Raw genomic sequence first — 10,334 nt, forward strand, 5'->3', positions numbered from 1 at the left:
ACTCTTAGAATCTGGCCTCAGACACTTAGTAGTTGTATGACCCTGGATAAGTCACCTCCCCCCATTGCCTAGCCCTTTCTGCTCTTTCTGCCTTGGAAGCAAAACATAGTATTGATTCCAAAGGCCTTTTAAAAAAATAATAACAAAATACTATCAAATCCTCTTATACATGAGAAATTATGAAGTCATAAAATTATAGCAAGATCTCTGGAAATAATGTGGCCTATTCCCCTTATTTTACAGATGAGCAACCAGTGTTGTTTCATCAAGTTAGCCTGGGCCCATGTAAAGTATCCTACTTTTAATTTATAAAAGTACCACCTTTCAATTAAGATTTAATTAATATCAACACCTTCCATTTATCTAGTACTTAACATTCATTATTTCATTTGAAAATAGCAACTAACAACAAAATCTTGAGATTAGTTGGTTTAAAGAGAAAGTCAACTACACCACAAATGCTAACCCTATTTAAGGACTGGGTAAAACTGGAAAAAATTCCATAAAAATTATACCTCTATCCAAAAGGCTATTTCATACGTTTGTATCTTAGCAGGTGAAGACAAACTACAAGACTCATGGAATAGTTAGAAAAATGGTTTTCCAGTAAGGCCTAAGGGAAAAGCAACTCTGATGGCAAGTGCTATGTCTGCAGCAGCCCTGCAAATAGAGATGGACCTGGGATTCTTAACATAGTTCCGTAAACTTGTTTTTCATTAAGTTTGATAACCGTACTTCCATACAGTTGTGCCCTTTCTCATCCTGTGTTTTATTTTGTGCACGTAAAAACATTATTCTGGGAAGCGGTCCAAAGGCTTCACCCCACTGCTAAAGGGGTCCATGAGGGTTTAAACCCTGAGTTAGGAAAATATCAAATTCCCAAGTCTCAGGAGCACCTGCTCCCCTCATTAGTCCATCAGTGATTCTTACTAAGTAAATCTTCCTTTATCCCCCAACAGAACTAGTCTGGTCCAAACTCGTCTACAATCTTTAACTTAGGTCAAATGACGAGATTGGTTTGTGGTTGTTTTGCCGGGGAGGGGCAAGGGAAAAATGGGATTCGGGTCAGAGATCTCGCCCACATAGGGGTGTACAGGTGGGAAAGAGTCTGCCCATCCCTGAAGGAATCACCTTTACCCAGAACAACGCGGGGTTAAGTGTCTCGCCGGAGGTCGCACGGTGCCGAGACGTGGGGGGCTGGCCTGGATCCCCCGGTCCTGCTCCCTCGCTCGCTCCCTCCTCCCGTGGGGTCGGCACAGTGAAGGGTAAACGTGACGGGGCACGTCCGGAAATCTCGCTGTCAGCTCCAGAATCTCGGACCCGAGCTCGGGGCCGCGGCGGACAAAGGTCTCCAGCCGGCCCAGACTTCCCGGAGCCTTGCCTGGGCAAAGACAACCTCCTCGCGGAGCCACCGGAGCAGCCTCCACCTGGAGCGGTGAGGGGCCAAGGAAGGCGAAGAAAAAGGGAGTTCTGGACGGCGCGAACACTCACGGGAGCCCTGGAGACCCGGATGAAATAGCCGCTGGAGCCACCGGCGCCGCTGCCAACGCCACCACCACTAGCAGCTGTACTTCCAAGAGAGGGCCGGGTGCCGGAGAGAGATACTGCGCATGCGGAGAGGGCGGTGAAAAAGGAAGTGCAGCTGACACTAAGGCTGCGCATGCGCAGTTTCTCCCGGTATTGCTGGGTGTTATTTCACATGGTTGTGTGACGACGTTTACCAGGTTGCAGAACTGTTAGTTGTTCTTCTGTCCGTTCAGTCCTGTCCCATTCTCCGTGATCCATTTGGGGTTTTCTTGCAAAGATACTGGAATGATTTGACATTTTCTCCTCCAGCTTATTTTGCAGATGAGGAAACTGGGGCAAACATGATGAAATGACTTGCCCCGGGTAGTAGCTACTCAATGGCTGAGGCCAGTTTTGAATCAACTCGGTGTCTTCCTGATTCTGAACCCAGCTCTCCATTGGCCACCAAGGTGCTTAGAACTTCTGAGATTACCTTCTCATATAATAGTTATTTTCTGTCTCATTCTAATATGAGCTCAGGAGCCAGGTCTGATTTTGTCCCTTTTTTCTCTCAGTGTTAAGCAATACTATCCGGCACATGGTATTTAATAAATGCTTGTTAGCTGCTATCCTTTATTCTCCCAGTCTTCTCTAATTTCACTCTCAGCAGGTCTATCTTTCCTCTTCATTCTTTTGTTTCTTCCTTCCTCTTGTTTTAGTTAAAGGGCATCCGTCATTCCATGGATTATCCTCTGCCAGTGCCTCTCAGAAATCAGAAACTTAAAGACCCCATTGTGGGTCCCAAAAATGCCTGGATTATGGGGAGATCAATGTGCTAGAGAGATAGAGGAAGCCCAACACACTAGTGACAAATCGTATGGCCTTTTCCCACTCTATCCTTTTTAATATCTGGGCAACTCTTGACAGTGTCCATCACCCTCTTCTCCTAGAAATTCTCTCCATTTTACTAAGGTCTTCAGAACACTGCCCTCCCCTGATTCTTCTCCTATATGCCTGACTACTCTTCTTCCTTTTCCTACTATATGGTATCTAGGTAAGTTCAATTATTATCTCTATTTATGTAATTCCCAGATCTATATGTCTACCTTAAACTTTCTCTTGAGCCTAATTTTCACATCACTGGCCTCCTTTTAAACATCTCAAAATGACCATCCTATAGGCATCTCAAACTCAACATGTTCAAAATGGAAGTCAATATCTTTTCTTTCTTCCTTTCCCCTCTTTTTTTAATGGTCTATGTTTAATGTATTGTTTGCATGTATGTAATGTAATGTTTTAATGTTTAATGTATTTAATATTTATTTTTCATTTTTTTGTTAAAAATATTTATTTTTCCTCAATCTATTCCACCTCAACTGTAGGAAAAATACCAAAATGCCAATAGTTGAACAAAAGAAATTCTCATATTTTCACTGTCAAAAAATGTATATATGTCATTCCAATTATGTATTTAATCTATCACCTCTTTGTAAGGGGAGGGGTAGCATTTTTCATCATTGGTCTTCTGAACCCATGGTTAATCATTCAAATCAGAAGGTTCTGAAGATTAATCAAAGTTCTTAAAGTCTTTGAAAGCTGTTTATTTTTACAATATTGTCTTATCCTAAATAATTCTGGTTCTGCTTTCTTCATCAGTTCATACAAGTCTCCTGTTTTTCTGAGACCATCCTCTTTGTTCTTTCTTATGGCACACTAGTATTCCATTACATTCACATGTTATGATCTCTTCAGTCATTCCCCAAGGGATGGGTGCCCCATTGGATTCCAGTTCTTTACCACTACTTAAAAAAACTGTTATAATTATTTTTGTAGATATAGGATCCTTTCCTCTTTCTTTGATTTCTTTGGAATATAGGCCTAGGAATATTATTTTTAGGTTAAAAGGTAGAGTTTAGTAACTTTTGAGGCCTATTTCCATATTGTTTTCCAGAATGACTAAACCAGTTCACAGCTACACCAATAGTGCATTAATGTATCTGTTTTCCCATAGCCCCTCCATTATTTGTCATTTTCCTTTTTTTGTCAAATTTTAACAATCTAATGGGCATAAGGTGGAACCTCAGAGTTTTTTAATTTACATATTTCTAATTATTAGTGATTTGAAGCATTTTTTCAAATTAGTATAGAGAGCTTAAATTTCTTCCTTTGAGAACTGCCTGCTAATATTCTTTGAATGTCTGTTGGAGAATAATTCTAATAAATTTGAATCAGTTCCTTACACAGTATATCTTGGGGTGGGGGAAGATCTTTTGCAGAGAAATTTGATGCAAAAAATTTTACCCCAACTGTTTTCCATCTAATCTTAATTGCATCAGTTTTGTTTGGGCAAAAACTTTTTTTAAATGTATGTAATCATTATGTAATCAAGTATTAATGTAATCAGGTATTAATAATACCTGAGATTCTTTCAGTGCCTTTGAAATCCTCTCCTCCTGCAGATACCTTGCACATATTGATCTCTCAGTGTCCTCACAATTGTCTCTTCCAACATGGATATTCTTTGCATATACTCGGTTCAAACTGTCTTCTCTTCCCATTGTAAAGATAATTTTAGCATTGTGACTTAAAAAATCGAAATTAATTTGGTCGCCAGGGAAAATCCCAAATAATATAATACTTAAGTCAATTGGAAATTATGGTGATTTTAATTAATATAGAAAGAAGGAATTAAGCAGGAGAGAGAGAGAGAGAGAGGAAAGAGTTAATTTAAACTGCTCCAGCTCAGGCTGAGCCAGGCAAGAGTTAAAGGCCTTGGCCAAAGGGGCCTCCCTGAGCCCAAGGGAGAAGGAAGTCAGTCTTCCCACTCACCACGAGACCATCTCAAGGAACCTGTCTGAGTGAGCTCCTCCAGGCTGAGTTCCAGGATCGAAATGGTGCCCAGGCTGATCACAGAAAGTGGTCAGCCAGATCCACCTCTCCGGGGAAAAAGAGTGAAGGAAGAAAGTGACGTGCCCTATAAAGACAGTCACTTTCCTGCATCTTATCTGTACCAATGGTAGCTTAGCTTGACTTAGGACAGCCCAGGGGTCTGTCAGCTGTTTCTGCACATGTCTGTTGAAGGCCATCCTCCTAGATACTTAATTCTTGAGTATGGGTGCAGACATTCCTGACCTTGTTAAACTAAGTAGGTTGGAGCAATATAGGGTTCCCAAGACCTGATTCTGTTAGACCAAGAATCTCCATTGTTACAATCAGAAGATAGCTAAATCATATCTTCTAAAGTATGGTCTGATTAGGGTGGAATAGTTTTTGAAGTTCACACCATCATTTTTCCTTATAACTATTCTTTCCTCCCTTACACGCACCTCAAAGACTGTGATTTTAGCATCCAAAGGGAACAGTTTCATCATAATAAAAATTGTTGTTATAATAATCTTTATAAGTAGCCAAATAGAGAAGTAGGTGGACTTCCAGGACTGGGGTCAGGAAGACTCAGTTTCCTGAGTTCAAATCTGGCTATTATTTCTTAATTGCATGACCCTGGAAAAGTCCCTTAATCCTGCTTGCCACAATTTTCTCATCTGTAAAATAAGCTGGAGAAGAAAATGACAACCCAATCTAGTATCTTTGTGAAGAAAATCCCAAATAAAGTCATGAACAGTATAATATGACTAAAATAACTGAACAATAGATCTTTTCCAAATACCCTTGAAATGGGTTTACTTAGTTGGATTTCTTACCAAGATTCCTTTAAACCGGTTTAACACCAGGCATGGTGTTAAACACACCTTTAATCACTGATGCTGGGGACACTGACTCTAGTTCTAACCTTCAATGAGTTAACCTGATTAGTGTCCACACTAAATTCAGCATTTGTATGGTGAACTCTTGTAGGTCTAGGGAAGGGGAGAGCATTAGGAGAAAGACATAAAGATGCCTTATGAGGAAAGAACTCCCCCAGGCTGGTAAAAGAGCATATGATCTTTTTAAAAAGTTAAACAAATAAATTGGTTTTATCCTCTATTGCCTCTCTTTGCTTTAGGAGATGACATTGCTTTAATTACCCACAATCATTCTTTGTAAGAATTTACAAATAATTTTAATTCCTGAAGCAATGTTGCCTTTATCAATCACCTCTCTGTACTTGGCTAGTAAATTGACTGTTTGCTAATTAAGGCTATCTCTGGGCCCTCCGGTCTAGTATTTTTTGTAGCAATATATTTCCAGTAGTAAAACTTCTATATGAAAGTATTGCAATCTGTGTTGATGTCATTTCTGATGTCCATTTTACCATTTCTCATTGTTGATTAAAATCAAGGTTTAAATAGTTCAGAATTGAATTATTTTAAATATAATGACATTTTTTCCATTCTTCTTCTTTTGATATTTTCTTTCACAAGTCAATGATCTGACTCTACACAGAGAACTCATTCAGGGATAACTCATATAAATGACAAGTACTTACTTGTATTTTAAAATGTATTTCATTTTTTATTTGGTATTCAGTATGTAAAGTGTCTTCCAATTCTTTATCATTTGATTCAATGAAGCAAAACACTATCTTAAGATTTCTCTTTTTTTTTTAAGTGTTTCTCACCTATACATCAAAGGTATTTGGGTTTCCTTGATTAATACAACAACAGAAATAACCTTGTTCAATGGCCTATGGATAAGACCAGGCATAAAAACAGAAAAATGTATTTTAATCAAAAGTGTTACCATGATAGAGGTCCAGGGCAGAGTCCATGTTGAAGAAAGATTCTCTACAGATTTGTGAAAAATCTTATATTCATTGCATCAACCCCTAGAACTTTCCAGAGCTTTCTCAAAGAGATCTATAACCACACAAAAGAGATTGGTTTCATTATATATCTCCACAGGAAAGACTAAATGTACATAACCTGGCAATACCACTACTAGGTCTGCATCCCAAAGAGATCAGAGATAGCTAGAAAGGACCAAATGTACAAAAATGTTTATTTTTATTTATAAAAATACCCTTTTGTGTGGCAAAGAACTGGAAACTGAAGGAATGTCCCAATTGGGGAATGGCTGAACAAGTTGTGGTATATGATGTAATGGACTACTATTGGGCCATAAGAAATGATGAACAGAATGTTCTGAAAAAAATCTGGAAAGACTTATAGGATATTATACCAAGTGAATTGAGCAGAACCAAAAGAACATTTTACATAGTAACAGCAATAATATACAATGATCATCTTTGAATGACAATTATTATCAGCAATGTAAGGATCCAAGATAACTCCAAGGAACTTGTGATAAAAAATTATATCCACCAGCACAGAAGGAACTGATGTAGTCTGAATGCATATTGAAGCATACCATTCTTCACTTTATTTCCTTCATAATTCCTTCATATTCTTCACTTCATTTCCTTCACAAATTATTCTTATATATTTTCTTATATATAATTTTTCTCATATGTAATATATAATAATATTTCTTATATAATCATTCTTCTTTTACAACACAATTAACTTGGAAATATGTATTGCAAGACAGCGTGTGTACAACCTCTATCATATTACCTGCTGAATTGGGGAAGGAGGGAAGGATGTGAAGAGAGAGAGAACATGGATCACAAATGTTCGAAAACATTTAAATTTTATCTACATGTAATCCAGAAAAAAAAATCTAATAAATAAAATTTTAAAAAGACTACGTGGATAGAGAATGCCTTTTCCCCTGATTATATCACTTGGGTTGAAACTCTAAAGAACTTATTTGTATATCTGGCACAAACAAAACAGATGTGCAACAAGCTGGGCCCAAAGTTGAAAAGGAAAAAGAAAGTAGGCTAGCCTTTAGGATCTATAATAAGGTAATGAGGAACCAATCCTGTGAAGCATGAAAGATTATATATCCCCACCTCACTTCAGATCTGTGTCTTGCCCCCAGACCTATTCCAGAAACCATGGAAAGAGTAATCTGCCCATCAAGACTCTTAAATCCCTCAGAGGAAAGTAAAATGAGTAGTCTGTTTTTATTTTAAGGAAAGAAAATTGCAAACCTCTTTTACTGGCTCCAAGTTTCCAATGTAAAACAAAACCTATTGTAATGCCAACATTCTCTTAGTGTTGCTATATGACAACAAGCTATAGAGAACAGTAACATAGTGGGTGCAAACAGGTTATAATTTATAACCAATGAGGAATTTTAAAGAACAGGAACAAAGAACATTATCAATGTATAGGAAGAGAAAATGGGCTGGTCATATGTCAAGAGAAAAGGACAGCTAGTGTGTTCCCTTAGAATATCAGGAGAAATCACAGGAGATCTCTGGGATGTTGGGTGGATCATCTGAGATAAACCTATGGGAGACTGTGGACAAAAATCATGTGGGATGAGTAGGCATGGATAGATCATAGTATATATCACTGGAGGGAACTGTCAAACCAAAAGGTCAAAGAATTTCTGTAGTGCCTGGCACATATTAGATGAATTGAAAACTTTTGGTGTTGGTGAACTTGTTGCCTCCCAAAGCAGTTCATTATACCTTATGAGGTAGGAAGTTTTTGCCTACAATGAGTTGAAATCTTTCATTCTGAATGTTGCACCCATTGTTCCCAGTTCTGCTTTCTGAGACCAAATGGAACATCAACTCTCTCACCACCTGAAAGCCCTTTAAATGCAGAAGACTCTTGAGTACTTCCCTCCCCTGAGTTTTCTTTTCTACCAGCTAAATATTCCTAGGATGGCCAGGCTTTGTTTCTTATTGTTAGTTCTTCAGAGATTATTGGATTCTATGTCTTGCTATCATACAGCAACACCAATAGAATGTTGACACCACAACAATGAGGCTTGGATTCCATGGGAAATGTGGAGTCATTAAAAGACCTTTGTTGTCCCCATGACATTCTGTCCTTTAGGCCTTCTCAATTTTACCAATGCCCTTCTTGAGTGCCCAGAACTGATTATAATATCATATAACTAAAGCAGAAAGAATAGTTCAGTAGAACCTCCTAGCCCTAGAAAACTATGCTTGTCTTTTTAACTGGAGCCTAAAGTTGCCTTAACTTTTTGGCTACCATCTCATCCTCTAAATCATGTGGAAGCTACAAGCCCCCCAGATCTTTTTTAGATCAATGACTGTCCAGTGAAGCCTTCCCCATTATCTTATATTCATGAAGTTGACGTTTTAAGCCCAAGTCCAAGACTTTACATTTCTTCCTCCTAAATTCAGGCAAATCTTGAGTACAAAAGCCTTGCTATTGGGAAATTAATCAGAGAAAAGGTGGTATCAGTTCAGACCTTTCAGGATAACTTTTTAAAAAGATCTTGGCTAACTAGTTCATCTTAGAAAATGCTTTTGAATTCTAAAAAGTCAAGGAAAATGATTGTTAATTGTTACCAATTAGTTTATTGGTTAGTAGGTCAAATGTAACAATCAGTGATGTTTTATGTGCTGTACTTATACAGTCTCCAAGTTATGGTGGGATGTCTTGTATGATTTATTGAGCAAAGATTAATTAGACACATACTTTGTGCATATCGCTGATGGAGATATAAAGAATGTAGAATCACAGACCTCAAAATTGTTGGAAGGGTCCCCAGAACTCCTCAGTAAGAACCTCATCTACAACATCCTAGGACAAGCACACATTTTAATAGACATTTATTAAGCATCTGCTATTGCTAGGTAAAAAAAAGGTAGTCTTCAATTCTCAGCTCAAAGCTTCTGCACGATGGAGAATCCCACCACTTCTCAAGGTAGCCAATTGTAATTTTTTACCTTTCTGATTATTAGTCATTCTCTTTCAGTCAAAACAAAATCTGCCTCTGGGCTACTTCAGTCAGTCAATAAACACTGATTAAGTGCCTACTATGTGCTAGACGCTATCTTAACCACTGAGGACACTTCTATTTTTGGCTCCTAGTTCTGCCCTGTGGGGCCAAGCACAAAAAGTCTAATCAATCCACCCTAATTACACCCAATTCCTTCAACTAATTCTCATATGGCATGGCCTCAAGGGCTCTTATTTTCTCCATTACTCTCTTCTAAACATTCTCTAGCTTACAACAGTGTCCTTAGAAATTGGTGCCAGGAAGAGGACATAGTAGAGCAGATATGATCTGACCAGCAGGATAGGGGGTAGAAGGAAAATAGCTCTTTCATTCTGAACACAATGGATCTTATTCACTTTTTTGAAAGTCCGTGTTAGCACATACTGAGCCAAAAACCCAAGATCTCTTTCATGAGAAATATCTAACTAGGTCTCTCTCATCTTGCATTTGTGCCATTGATTTTTTAAACCCAATTGTTGGAATTTGCATTTACCACTTTTTCATTTTATTAGTTGGGCATACCATTCTAGTCCATGGAAATCTCTTTCATGCAGCTATCCCTCTTGGTTTTGTGTCATTTGAAAATGGGGCAAATATCCACTTGGACTCTGACGACGCACTAACTGACTTTCCTTCTACCTTTTGATCTAGCTGGGAAGTGTAGAGACATTCCCCTCTAACATACATAACTAGCAAGTGTGAGACCGAATTCTAACCAGGATCAAAAAAGCATTCAAAGAAATCAGGCCTAATAAAGCCATGCAGTGCCAGTCTGTAATTCTCAGATCAAACTCTGTCACAATACAAGCCATACAGTATTTATATGAAGTTCCCCAGTAAGTGTGTGAAAACCTTGAAAAAAAATACTTTTACTGAGCTAAAATTCTCCTTTGTACAACTATCTAACTGCTTATGTAGAAAAGAAACAAATGTTTCCAAGGCCATGCTGGAAACCAGAGAAATCTCACCAAACAGAAAACTCCAGTTTAAGCTCATTTGTAAACTATAGAGCACAGTACATAATGGGGACAATCAGGCTAGAGAAGAGCCTTGAATCC

The 10,334-nt window shown here is 38.3% G+C and overlaps 1 protein-coding gene across 3 annotated transcripts in view; it reads right to left on the bottom strand.

Annotated features, from left to right (window-relative positions):
* ERCC6 (ERCC excision repair 6, chromatin remodeling factor) overlaps positions 1-1,672 on the bottom strand; it is a 119,019-nt gene extending 117,347 nt beyond the window's left edge. Inside the window, exon 1 of one of the 3 annotated variants that reach the window (XM_001366039.4) lies at positions 1,138-1,672. The gene's annotated coding sequence lies outside the window, so the exon portion shown is untranslated. Of the gene's footprint in view, positions 1-1,131 lie in introns of all 3 variants that reach the window. The other 2 variants (XM_007478620.3, XM_016428141.2) reach the window with 2 other exon arrangements.
* Positions 1,673-10,334: the final 8,662 nt, after the last annotated feature.

The sequence above is a fragment of the Monodelphis domestica genome, chromosome 1 (genome assembly GCF_027887165.1).
Source record: "Monodelphis domestica isolate mMonDom1 chromosome 1, mMonDom1.pri, whole genome shotgun sequence".
NCBI lineage: Eukaryota > Metazoa > Chordata > Mammalia > Didelphimorphia > Didelphidae > Monodelphis > Monodelphis domestica.